The sequence below is a fragment of the Nomia melanderi genome, chromosome 3 (genome assembly GCF_051020985.1).
Source record: "Nomia melanderi isolate GNS246 chromosome 3, iyNomMela1, whole genome shotgun sequence".
In the NCBI taxonomy this organism is placed as follows: domain Eukaryota; kingdom Metazoa; phylum Arthropoda; class Insecta; order Hymenoptera; family Halictidae; genus Nomia; species Nomia melanderi.
Genome location: NC_135001.1, coordinates 18,663,834 through 18,678,614, shown reverse-complemented (window position 1 = coordinate 18,678,614; position 14,781 = coordinate 18,663,834).

Here is a 14,781-nt window from a genome sequence, read left to right as displayed (position 1 = left end):
CTCGAAACTGTTAATCGTACCGAAAGATCTGTCGGAAATGTTCGATGATTCTAAGGGCCGCGTCATCTCGTATCGCTCGTCTTTTTATATGGACACGTATGAAGATCACTTTATTTGAATGGGATCGATTTTTTAATCCACTGATCAATTCATCATACTCTATATAAAGATGCTAAACTAGTTACAACGAAGGATCGTGAAACAAGGTATCTTAATTTTAATATTAGGAAATAGTACACGATTTCGATGTAAATGTCATTCGGAAAGGTAAGTGTAGTAAGTACTTGTATCGTTGTTCAATATTAGAAGTAAAATATCTTGTAAACTGATAATTTATCGCTGTAGGTGGCTTGGTACTGTTGTATAGAGGATGATGGATTGCATCGATTAGTGCATTAAGGAATATACGATTCCGATTTGAAAAATTAAGTTGACCTTCGTACGTCTATGCGTTCATATAGGAAGAAGTTACTCATACGAGATAATGTTACCCTTAAAATCATCAAACTTTTATGCGACACATGTTTTTGTATCATTAACAGTTTCGAAGATGTTCGAGTGGGTCTGTTCGAGTGGGTCATCCTATACAGCGGTGGACGAAAGCGTTCGAGCAGCACATTATTCGCGTAGAAACACTTCGGATCGTTCGAGTGTTGCTTGCACCGATTTCTTTGTACGAATTTTCGTTCGCGACATCTTACTTGCCTATCATATACGAACGCGGAATTGCGTAAACGAAATAGGGAATATAATACTTGATTAATAAAGATGTTTTTTACAGTCAGTCTTTTACTTGTTAAATACTGAATGATTATAGTTTATTGTTCTAGAGCATGTTATCTTTCTTTCAGTAGCCCTTACAACCTTTTCTTTTCATTAATTCGATCGATTTCCTTCTAATAGCTTTCATTAACGTTGAAAGATGATTCGAAACATTTGATTCTGTCTTGCACACGATTAGCTCTTGAAACATACCACTTTTAAATTCGCGGCATTCCTTGCATGCACCGCGTAGATGACATTAAAACTTGGAAACAAAGATTAGACGATAAAATTAATTTTTACGCAGTTTTCCTCGGTGTACAGCCAAACGAAGGAATCGAAAATGTCCTTGACCCAAATTAGTACGACTGTCAGCCAAGAGAAACATTGTGCCAAGTTCCAAAACTTTTAAAATCATAGAGGTTTTGTTATGTCTTCTCTATTCGAACGCGTGAAGAATCAAAAAAATTTGACATTCTAACTATCGAAGCACGTATTAAAGGATTCTTCCTAACTTTTTGGTTAAGATCAGATAAATTAAAAACGTCGAAAGCTTCGAAGGCACGAAGGTTTCTTATTGAAGTTCAAGAATGGCACATAAAGTACGGCTATAAATATCTTTCTCGAAGTTATCCAGACCTTTTTAGTAGGTGACATCAAATCAATCAATACGAATTGCATTATCTTTTCAATTTCCCTACGTTCTTCTTCAAACCTCCCCTTAAAATGTATTAATAGGTTTCCGCCATGTTTGTGCCTCACTACATATAGATATTTTCCGAATTCGCTCGGAACATTTTCTGCGTCCCAACGTTCGGCCATCTCATTTAAATACGTCCAATCGACTGTCGTCCAAGATTACAACTTCGTCCTAAAACCTAATGAATTCCTTAGGAAATCCCCCGCAAATTCTGCTCGTTTCTTTTTATTAGCTTCGCTAATATACAATTTTTGCCAGCGACACGCGCGAAGTATCCAGCACTTTAAACTACTCCACGCGCAGTTATTGAGCCAGTTTCCCCGTGGCAATCATTCGCCACCAGTACAGCAATTTCAGATGAAGTTGTTCGCAGAATTTTCCTAATTACATTAATTAGTTTCCGTTTCTCCCTTTCCGATAATTTAGACGGTCGACCACTCCGTATGCGTCGACGAGTATTTCATACTTTTGCGAACCTTGTAACATATTGGCCGCCACTGTTGTGTGGAAAATATTAACCCCGCCACCTTAGTTCTTTGCACTTACTGAAATATTTCAATCGCAGAAATACATTTTTTAACATAGTTCGCAGAAGATGTATGTTTTGAATATCTACGGTTTGTAAATTGTATCTTGTTAATCATATTTGAAGAAAAAATTCAATTGACCCTTTGCAGTCGAAAGGCGCCTTTCAGTCGCTGTTTGATTCGACCCATGGAAATGATAAAATTTAGACTTCAATGTTAAATTTTTATATAATGCATCGGCACATGGAACATCGAAATAAAATAGTTCTGTTACTTAATTTATGCAAGGTATTTCTTTATGTTAGTTGTAAAACATATCATTCATGTTTCCTTAGAAAATAATGAATGTTCGTTGAGAAAAATATTCTCGAGTGCAAAGGGTTAAATTAAATTCATACACGAATGATATGACAATGTGTTCATAATCCTACGGATGATAAAATGGCTATTTTCTACTATTTCTGCCATTTCTGCGTGTAATTTATTGTTTTCTCTATCTCAAATACAATTTGTTTTTCTTGCTCTTCTTTAGGTCTCCTTGACCTTTTTTTGGAATCTTGAAAATTCGCTCATGAAATGAGCTCCTTTACTGGCACAAAATCAACTGACACACTTAACTGTTTCTAATAAAAGAAGGTTAATACTTTTGTGAAACGAAATGGTTAAATGAAGATTTCGAATGTCGAGTCTAAACATAAAATGACTGTAAAATACGTTTTTATTAGTTATACGGAGTGGGTCATGTAAATGAGAACACATAAACATTCATTTGTGCTCGTATGTGGAAACTTCTCAATATAAATTTATACTGCTTTATGGTTCGCGTGTAGTGATAGAAAATAAAAAGTTTTCTCTTACAGTCGTTTTTTAATTAGATTCTAAATTCACTGGTATCTTTTCAAGTTAAAAAGCAGAGGCATACTTTATTACCTACAACTATAACAATGTACCATTTTGTTCATCTGATCTGAAAGTAGTTAACAAAATTAAATTCATCCTCTATAAACATATCTGAAATAATTATGTATTCGCATTGAAAAATAATAATAGCGATACAAAAACGTAAGAAAATGATTCCTGAAAAAAGATATTTCACCGCTACATGTTCCCATAAGATGGTGTAATTCTGTTTTGAAAAATCTTTCTATTCGAGTATAAATAATGGCAGTACTTAGGCGTTCCCATTTACATGGGCCATCCCGTATATTCTGTTTCATTCACGAAATTTTGTTCCCGCACACAGGCACGTAACATATTGCGAATAAAGGTTCATGCGAGAAGGGACGGTGGAACTAAATTATTTCAATGATTGTACATATTTCCGTACAGAGCCGCGTATCGCGCGAATACTTCCGTCCGCCGTTGTACCCGAAAGATTCGTAGATTTTTAAAACGATAACAAACGACAAGAAAATTCGAGTAGTGTGCGATGCGATTTTCTAGGAGAATTGACCACAACCAATTTTCACCGAAATCAATATTTACGAGATTACGAAAAGGTGGTCCCAGTTGTCTCCAACCCCCGTACACACACACACACACACACACACGCAGCACACACACGTGTCTCTCTATGCTTAACCGTCTGATTACGCGTCGCCGCATAATTTCGAATTTCAGTAGATAGAAAAGAAAAGGAACGAACAGAAAAGCATACGAAAAATATCACTTTTGAAGTACAATTCACGATGAAACGCACTTTAAAAAAGAAAAAAAAAGAAGAAGACATCCTCTGTATCCCGATTAATCGTTGTCTGCGAAACATGGAGAACGATACTTATTTTCTGACGGATGAACGAATAAAACCTTTTTATTTTAAACACGATTCACCTTTACATAACATTGGCCGTTCGCTCGGAATTCAAACACGTTTCAGGAGGTAATTTCGTAATGTACCGAAAAATATTCGCGCACGTCGTTGTTTAAATCAGGTAAGTCCAGACACCATTACTATAGAGATTAACGTAGGATAAAATTTAGCTGAGAGCGATCGAAATGTTACGAAATTAATTCGTCGGATCAGTTTCTAATTCGATTCGAGTGAAAATCAGATTCAAACTGGTACGGTGAACTACTACTAAAATTATAAACACGAACACTCGCGTAGAGATCATGAAACGTTCACATAGAGAAACCATAACGAATTCACACATAGAAATGGCCTTCGTAAGCTTCAGAGTTTTGAGAGAGAGAGAGAGAGAGAGAGAGAGAGAGAGAGAGAGAGAGAGAGAGAGAGAGAGAGAGAGAGATTATCGTCTCTCGTAATATCATGTAACTTCGTCATTTCATTTTATAGGGTGCTAACGAGTTGTCACGGCCGATCACGATCGATTTAGTAATCACCAGGCAATATCATGGAAACGTAACGTATAGTTATTATGACAATACGTAAGTAGGAAAAAAAATGTCAAAAATATTTGGGCCACGTGCCGTAGTTATACGGCAGCGTACATGTATACATACCGACGCGCTTATATTTTTATATGTGTATAGTAAGGAAATTGTAAAAATAATAATAATCGATAGCGTTGTACATACGAGACAGTATTACGTATCACGGTAATTGCATTCGTAGGCTTTGAAGCTTTCTCATCCTTATCGGAACACTTCCATATACTCGAGTACACATAATAGATGGATTGCTGTACGTATATCTCGTCATTTTCTTTCGCATTCTTTTTCTTTGGGAATGTTAGCGATGTTAGCTCTTTGACTGGCATCTCATTGCTTCGAATGATACTTTCTTTACAAGATCTAAATATGACAGTCCATTTCATTAAATCGGTGCATTATTTGAAATGCTTTTTCGAAAATAGAAATTTAACCCTTTGCACTGAAAAGTTTTTCACTAGAAATATTCAGTATTCTTCGATGAGATACAGACGATGTTTGAAACTAATTAACGAGGAAACATGTAAATTAAGAAGGAAAATTATTTTATTTGAATATTCCATATATCGATGCATCATACAAAGCTTAATATTATATATAAGACTTTATAATTTTGTAAATCAAATCAAGTGGTGACTGAGAGTCACCTCTCGAGTGCAAAGGGTTAACAATACATGCTCATTTTAATATTTTCATTTATATCTAATCAAGAGTCAGTTGAGGTAAAAATATTCTAAAACTTTCGGTTATTGCAATTTTATGTTATTCAGATGAAGATAAATTTGATAAAACTTAGTTTGAAATAAGAAAATCGTTAACTGTTAGCAGTAAAATATTTCTTCTGTTAAAAAATTAGTCAGAAATGGTATCATAAATGACGTGAAATTTCGCCAGTAAACTGCTTCTGTTATATAAATAACTATGAAATCATTTTCACTGAGATACATTGACACGTTTTAATATACATCAACAGCAAACTGAAAGTTCGATTTGTAAAACGTAAATTAAATATATTCGAAAGTAACTCACCAAGATTATCAATCACTAAAAATCGTGTATATGTAATCACAAATACGTTCAGGCAGTTAAATGAAATACAATCAATATTCTAACACGTTGAATATTCTAACCACATCGAATCACTATAATTCATTGAATTAAACGGTGACTGTTTGAAAACATTTTTATATTATAAATAATGTCACCTAATGCACTGACATTCGACAAGAGAAACGTGCTATAACAATAATGCAGTTTAATTCAATAATTCGATATTATATCTTTCTTCGTTTCCTGTATTTTGCTTCGTGAAATCGTGTGGCGTTCAACGTGTTAATATTTCACATGATACTTGAATTACTAACTTCGATCGTACGAAAATGCAATATTTCTTTCTTGTTTCCGTGTGTCTGCTGGCCTCGTCACGAAATTAGATTCTTGCATGGATAACCTCCGACAGGATACACATTACTTCGATAAAAATTCACATCACTGACACTTGTAGCTCAATTGCCAGATGAAACAGATTGTGTCAGCCGGTTGATACGGCCGGAATTGCGGATACTGCCAGTCAAAGAGTTAATATTGACCGACAACGTGCAAGACGGTCAATCTCGATGAAATCAGTGGCAGCGAACCGTACCAGTCAGACGCGAAACCAAAACCATCGCCTGTATATTCTCACGACACTGATGACTTTTCCAGTTTTACCAGAACGGCGACATCAAAACCAATTTCACGGTCGGTGAGATGTTCTGTTGAAATGAATAAGGTCAATTATCTACGGTGTATTTACGTTTCAATATTAATCGAAGCACTGTTTTTAACCGTACTTGCGATCGGAATTGGTATGCAAGCAGTGTAATTCGCATTATGTGGACGTAAACACGAATTTGTACGAAAAGAAATGTGATTTGCCTAAGTTAATTTAAGCATTGTTATGTAACTCATTTATGTTTGTATAATGTGAATATAAATCAGTTAAATATAATCCTTTATCCCAACTTATTTATATTTTGTTCCGAACTGAAAACTTGTGAAACCATTTTTCTTGGACACGAATGAATATCATCGTATTTGGTACGAAATCAAATTATCTGGAAACTTGATACATCTTTCAAAGTACAAACAGATAGAATATTTTCAATATTTTTTATTGCACGCCTGATTTTATTGAAATGGCTATTAATCGATAATTTTATTATACTCCGGTTAAAAATGATTAACATTCACGGGTCAGTTGTTTCTTTTCCAAATTTTTCTGAAATAATTCAGCAAACTATGGTAAATAGATACAACCTGACGCTGTGCGGCGAGGATTTAGACATGTTTGCGTTCAATCACGTCACTTCTATCGACATATTGGAGTCATAGATTCACAGCTGTCTAACTATAATTGCCTATTAATTAATAGTTTTCGGTTATCGACATTAAAATCAAATTATGCTGCGTGTAATGAATCACGAAATTTGGATTTGGTTCTAGTCCGAATTACACGAAAAATTGCATATAATCAGTAATATGAAGAATATGCATGTAACAATGCACACATAAAATGTAAACTTGCTTTTCATAAAAGATTATACAATAGTATTACAATGCAAAGATTTGTGGTATACAAAAAACCCTTTTAAAATGTTTCTTTCTTTAATTTTAAGTGTACCGAATCATCAATAATCACAAAATAGAAAAGTTATTTTTATTTATTGTTCAAATACTGGCTATAGCAACCCTACTAGAAAAAATAAAAGGAATACCATCTTCAATCATATATATATTTTATGAATTTAAGAAAATGAAATAATGATTCCTTTAAAATTATAGACTAATATTTTTATATACAGAGTTTTCCGGATAAGTCTATGTAAAATAAAAATACTATTTCTCTTATGGCCTGCATAAAATAAAGGAGTTTCTATTATAGAAAAGTTCATTTGCAATTTCATGAATATATAAGTTGCATTAATATAAATATTATATCATTCAATTTTCTGTTCTACATTTAATTCTCTCTACGTCTAGTAAAAAAAAGCATGAGATGTAATAGGACAAATTGATAAAAATGTTGTTCAGGCGGAAGCACTTCTTTATACTGGTAAATTAATTTCAACTGACTGATTCTGTTATCGTTACATAAATTAGAACGTTCGCTCGTCCTGTTTTTGTGAAAATTCGGCTTGGCACCTTCGACTTCTAGACGATTGAAAAAGTGTGAACTTATTCGCCTGAGTTCATCCTACTGCTGTATAGATCGAGAAAACAAAATTATTAATACTATCTTACTTAATTTTGTTATATACTACAAAGAGGAAAAGAAAATTGCATTTTTAATCAAATTAATGATTACAACCCTACGATAAATAACTTAATTAAATAAATAAATAAATAAAAGACATATATAAATTATGATTTTCAAATACCTCGCGGTATGCGTTACCTTCAAACAGTATTTTTCTTCGATAGATCGAAATCAATTCCGCGTCGAAAAATCAATTAACAGAAGAAAAGATTTATTATCGTTTCATTCGGTTTAATGGATTCCGAAGCTCCGCATTGTAGGCGCTGTGACACGGACACGTATTTTTCTTCAATTAACTTGTACTGAATCCTTCTTGAGAGAATAATCATCATTTAGTTAAATTTTTTCATTTTTTCGAGCACAAGTTTTTACAAAGTACTAGCTCAAAGCGAATAAAGTTAATATAATCAAGATTTTAGCGCAATAAACGTAAAAAAACCAAGTTTGTTAGCAATAGAACTAGAAGCATCAGTTATAAATAGTTTGGCATTAACAAGGTGTAGATTTTAATGAAATTTTATAGAAGCGTTTTCAGTTGCATAATCCAGTAACATTATTTGTTGACTGTTGCGCGAAGATCGTCGAGTTCGTTGAATTTTTTACCTTTCGTTTTTGCCAGCAGAATTATCAATCGATGAATGAATCTCCACTGAATACCGATTTCCCTTGAGAATATATAGCTTCTCATATAAGCACTTTTATTTCCTTGTCATTAACTACCATTTAAAAATATTTGCCACAACTTCGAAATAAAAACCAATCTGACTCTATGTAAACGTTGCTGTAACAAGTCGCCGAAGTGGAGAATTTTTAAAATGCAAGTAAGTAAAAGAAAAGCTGATAATAGTTAAGATAATAAAAGCTGCCGGAAAAACTATTGTCAAAGAAAAACTCGTGGATGCAATCATCGTTACGTTTCTAACAACCCGTTAACGCTAAAACTACCGAGCAATTGGAGTAGCTTATTTCTAAGTTTTAATAAAACTTAGAACAATATTCTTCTTGAGGTTAAATCGGTTTCTTATTTTTGTATCTGTAGAAATACACACTCTTTTTCTAATAAATTATTAATGGCAAAGTAGCCGTATCGATCAGAGTCGAGAAAGAAATCATTGTCCAAGGGGTTAACCCTTTGCGGACGAATGTCAACGCTTCGCCGAGATCGAACTTTCATATTTCGAATACTGAGTTGCGAAGGAATGATTTAACCCCTTGGCCTATGACTTCTTTCTCAACTCTGATCGCTACGGCTACGTTGTCATTAATAATTTATTGTAAAAAGAGGAAAATTCTAAGCATATGTTATGCCTATATTTCCTTTGAACTATAATAATTGATTACAGAGGAATAATATTTACTTTGAATTCGAATTAACTGAGTAATACATATATTTGTTGAATCATGTTGAAAATCTTGATCACGAGTCTCACTCGTAGGGCAAGGGGTTGATAACTCAAATAGCAAGGGCATAGTTCTCTTTTTTTCTATTATTTAAGCATCCGTTATATAATTTGGCCGAATCTGCTGAAGGTTTCGTGTTTGAAGAATCTTCGTTAGGGGTTAAAACACTGACTGGGTTCACGTCAGTAACGCACTGTAGTGCTTAGTGCACAGGTAGTAAGGTATATCATACGATATAATACACACAACATCAAAGGTGCTACGGCGACGCGCTTTCCGGCGTTCGCATAATCCGAATCGGTACGATTTAAATTTAATCATCGAAGAGCCACGTCGACGCGGCAATTATGCATCGCGTAATGAGGAACGGGACACGCGCGTTACGACGTTGTCCTGATTCCACGGGTATCCGTCGATATTGGCAGCGGAACCAGTCGACCGGCAAATATCTGGCTTGATTTTAGGCCGAGTTATTTACATATGAATAGAGACCGTGCCGAACGCGTTTGCCAAACATGCTTTTTTTCCCCCTCTTCCTGTCCGCTCGGCATTTTCGGGCTGAGACCGATCGCGGAATATGTCCCGGTACAATGGAAATATTACTGGGCGGGTCGCAACCGATGATTCACGGGACGCGGGTCGGCCCGTTAATTGTTTAACCGATAATACTGTTTCCGTATTTCTGCAATACGCTCGCCGTGTAATTACCTGCAGAAATTGACGACGCTTCTGATGCGCCTTTTATTCCGCCCTTTTTCGCTGCCGTTCGGCTGGAACACGCGCGCGCCGAGTTTCGCCGTTGTACCAGAAACTACGGTGGAACGTCATTTACCCGGCTTTCGATCGTGTAAATTAAATTACGTATTCGTCGATGTTTACGTTTCAAAACACGTATATCCCCTTCGAATTCCCCGTCTAACAATAAAAATGTGTGCAATTAGATTTGATTTATGGTGGAATGGGGTAAGTTCGATTTTCGACCCATATATCTTTAATTTATTTTACAATACTTTAACATTTATTGAAATCAACGAATACTTGAGTTAATACGCTTTAATCAACATTGACAGAAACGCGAGTTTCACTTGTATATTTTAATTCTTTAAGAAAACTGCCAAAAATCCGACTGTGTACTTTCCCCGAAAATGGGGCGTGTGCACGACCGACCATTAAAACCGATTTGAAGTTTTATATCATGTGCTACGAGGCAAGAGTATAACTATTGATATGTTTGCTATAAAATACTTTTTACCGCATTCAGATACGTTTCGTAGTATATGATTTATTTCGTAAGTAGACGTGCTCTTTACATGTGGTGCTTTCGAATTACTTGGTATAAATCGGGGATTCCCTTCATTAATTGGGCGACATCTACGTGGATAGGATAGTATTAACTTTGAGTAGATTACTAGATATTAAGTATTGCAATTTCTCTCGTATTATGTTAATAAGAGCCCGTTTATGCACCTTATATTCATGAACTGCATTAAATACGTAGAAATAGGGTGATAGTAAACCTGACGACTGTTTAGTTTCTGATCGATTTATGACATAAAAGTTCCTTCTAACCGATTATCCGAAAAATCGTTTATCCGGACGGAGTTATCCTCCAATTAGCCTGGATAACCAGCGTTTTTCTGTATCGTGGAATTGTACGTCACCGATGTTTTCCATGGAAATTGTATTTCGCCAAGGCTTTTCGGTGCTTTTATAAAAGTACGACTGTAGCCATACACGGATCGAGTCACGCAATTGGACTGGACTGTATCTCGAGTCCCGTTAAGAACGGAGGAAACACGCAGAGGAAAAATTTAAATGGTATGAAAATTTGCTGGTATTCTGTTCGAGTTATTTTTTTCATAGATACAAATGCTTCGCGTTTTTTAAAGGGCTATTTCCGTACGGACACCGCCAAAAATGTTCAATTTTCATAAATTTCTTTTATAACGATGATTCGCTATGAGTTTTTACTGTAGTTTATGTAATTACTGTGAGCTCATGCATAATAATGTTTTATATAGTGTGAATTACTCTTCTATTATTAATTATTATAGTTTAGAACAAACATAGAATAGAACACGCCCAAAATTTCTGTCTTTTTCCAATAAATTATAAATAAACAAGTGTCATCATAGTTGAGAAAGAAATTGTAGGGCAAGCAGTTAACACGTTAATGTGGTACACGTTAATTTTTGTAAAAAAATATTTTTAATCAAGAAACGATATAAAAATATATGAAATTTAAAAAAAACTTGAATATAACTTAACCCTTTGAACTCTGTAGGCTCCAATACTGCACCAGGAATAATATTAGATATTTTAATGAATCTTAAAGAAACTACCCTACAATTATTAGATTTTTCACACATCCAAATTTTGCATTAAGAAGGAAAATAAAAGATCGAAGAAATGTTACAGCATTTTTCATTTTCGCTAGGGATACTATAAAAATTAGTTGCAGTTGCTGATGACAAAACCATCTGAAGTGCTAAGGGTTAATATTTTATGTAAAAAATCAGTACAGTTCATAAGCAAAATATGACCGAAATTTCCGTGGCATTCATCGTGTTGATATTTTATCAGGAAACTTTTCAAATTAACTTTTCCATAGCGCGCTGTTTTTCACAATTTGTGTACATTATTTATGAGTTACAAGTATCAAGAGTACGAGTGTCTTTCCAGCTGTCCGTGAAAGTATCCTATACAATCCTGATCAAACAGATGCAAAAGCTTCTTGCGAGCAGTGTTTGATTTGCTCGTCCCACGGCCACATGAAACGTTGTTTTAATCGCGGACACGGTGGAGAAGGGTACACCAATAACGCGTATCAAGTGTCAGGTCTTAGTTCATCCTTTCTGTGCCTAGCTCGCCGGTGTCCCTCATCGATTTTCGATTATCACCGTTTCCACGATGAATATTCCTAAAGGGATTGACGTGAATCGATGGAAACGATTATAGAAACCGCTGAAAGGCAGCCGAAAGGTTTTGCGTAGGAATGGATCGCGACTCGAAGCGAGCAAAGTACTTCTCCGTGGAAGTCATCGTTCATTTTCGGACAGCATCGTGTGCCTTCACCCTTTACAGTTCACTGAAACACATAAAACAGAAACATCGGAAGATCTAACTTTCTATTGACAGTTACACAGGTGTTTAATTGGCATTTCTAAGTTAGAAGTGAAATTCCTTGATCTGACGAACGGAGTAAATCATTGTCATTAATAACTATAGTTTTTTTAATGTAATTCGAAGCCTGTAATTAAAAGAAACTGTAACTGTAGTTTTTTTAGAAAATTATGAGTGTTTTTTTACAGAAATTGTAAGAAATATCTTTTGAGTTTCATGTTTTCTGAATTTTGTTCTATAAAGGGTTGAGAATAAATGAAAGCATTGAAAAATGTAATTATTTTCTTAATTATTTATTATAAAAATTTTGTTCATATCAAAATGAGAAGGTAGTATTTTCTTTTGAAATTTGGCCTCCGTGTCGCAAAAATATTCATATTTTTCGCTCGATTCGTTTCGGTGCAACTAAACTGTGGAAGTAAATTTACATTTTTATGAACAAATTTGCAAAATGATTAATTCAATGAAATTCTATTTACTTTGCTCATAATTTTAGTAAATTAAAAATACAATGAAACTGTAGTAAATTACAATAAAGGGGGTACTTTATAAGTTTTTCATAAACATTGAACATTTTATACACACAAAATTCCACAGCTGACCGAACATAATATGAACTTTAATTTTATAAAAGAAAATATGTTAGAAATATGTTCTTCACGATAGAAATTAAAATTGTCTATGTTTTAAATCAAGGTAAATGTAATTTTCAACGTTAAAACGTATTAACCTTTCACCTACAAAGATAAAAAAGATTTCATAGAACTCAAATTTGATTCTATCGCGTTCATTTTCTTAGTATCTCTACTGTATCCGAAATCATTATACAAAATGAAAACGCCCCATGCAAAAGTAGGTCGAAAGTGTAGAAGAAACTTTTTGATACTGTAATTAATGTCAACTTTCAAAAAAGTTCATTATTAAACTGATTAAACACACGAATATAATATAAGTAAAAGTAGTAAGTAATAAATAACTGATAGCACGAATATATTTAATTAATCTTCCACTTGAGTTTTTTAAAATATATGCTCATATATAAAAATATTGCTGTTAACTTTTAACATGCTGTTGTACACAGAAATTTCTTCCGAGCTATGCTTCGAGTTCACGTGTGCCTTGTATTATGACGTATATTTTTCCAAAACGTATAATCATCAAACCCAATTGCTTTGCGACGATAGGCAATTAATGATACGTTGCTTTTGAATATTGACTGTATATACAAATCATGTGTCATCTAAAATATTATCTCTGCCAATCACGCAGAATGTATATAATTAATTTCAGGGAACACTTTTTTTATCTAAAAATGTGTCAACTGCTTCAACGAAGGAACAATTTGAAAGTAAGTCGTATACAAATTTTGACCAACACAATTTCAGCTTCTAGAATTTTTATCACAGTTGTTGTAAACCGTTTCCCTGGCAAAAATAACAGACAACTTCGACGCGAAGTCGTTTTATTTAACAGAACCGCAGGATTTGTCCCCTCGTTTCTTTGAGTTTTGTATTACGAAAGTTTTAAGAAAAGTTTAAAGAAACACATGTGTTTAATCAAATCGTATTTTCCGACGAACCGCAGTTTCCCAGAAAGCGAGCGGAAGCCCCCTAGAGTGTCTTTTTCGACGTTGTGTTACGCGTTATCAAGAGAATCATGTATAACGAGATAGGGGAGCGAGCGTAGAACGAGAAAACGAGAACCTCACGAATGAACGAATGGACGAAAAGCGAAAGAAACTACTGTGAACAGCCACAACGGCGCTGTATATCATTGCGATAATTATTTATCGTTGCGACGTGTTCGTTGATTATTATGTTAGAAATAAAAATTACATTGGAAAAGGAAGACAATGACAGAGAGGCGGAGCCCAGATCGATCGCATCTCCTCAAATCTTATTATATCTCCTTCAAGACAACCTTCTTTTTACGCTCCGGCAACTTCTCCGAGTATTTTAATTACCTTATTACCGACAAGTGCAATCCCTCATCTAATTATAGACATTGCTTGTGTAACACTTATTTCAAAACACGAATAGAGGTAATAAATTGTCTTATTCTCTTGGGAGCGAATTTTTAATTAATGGATGTTTCGATGAAGTATAGCAGTAAATCAGAGTGAAGAATAATTTGTCTCAATCGTTATTTTTATTTTACTTTCTATCCCTATACTTACGAGGGAATAGTTTTTATTTTATCAATGTCAATTCTTCGAAAAATTGTATTCGTTTGAAATTGTACTATGGACATTTGTATAATTGCGGAAAATAACATTTTTCTGTTTGCACCTTTATAATATGAATATCTGTGTTCAATATATAAACGTCGTGCAGTTTTCAATCATCGATTGTTAGTAGGAATGATAACAAAAAGAACAAACACTTACGTTCTGTGTTCGAATCGATTATCAAACAGTTTATGTGCCACAATATATTTTTTATCTGCAGTTTACTAATAATCTTCATTTTGTTTATAACTAGAATATTACTTATATGTCATACATTATACTACATCACACTATATACCTATACATAACAAATTTTACTCTGTACTTCTCATTTGTATTCGTATTGCCCATA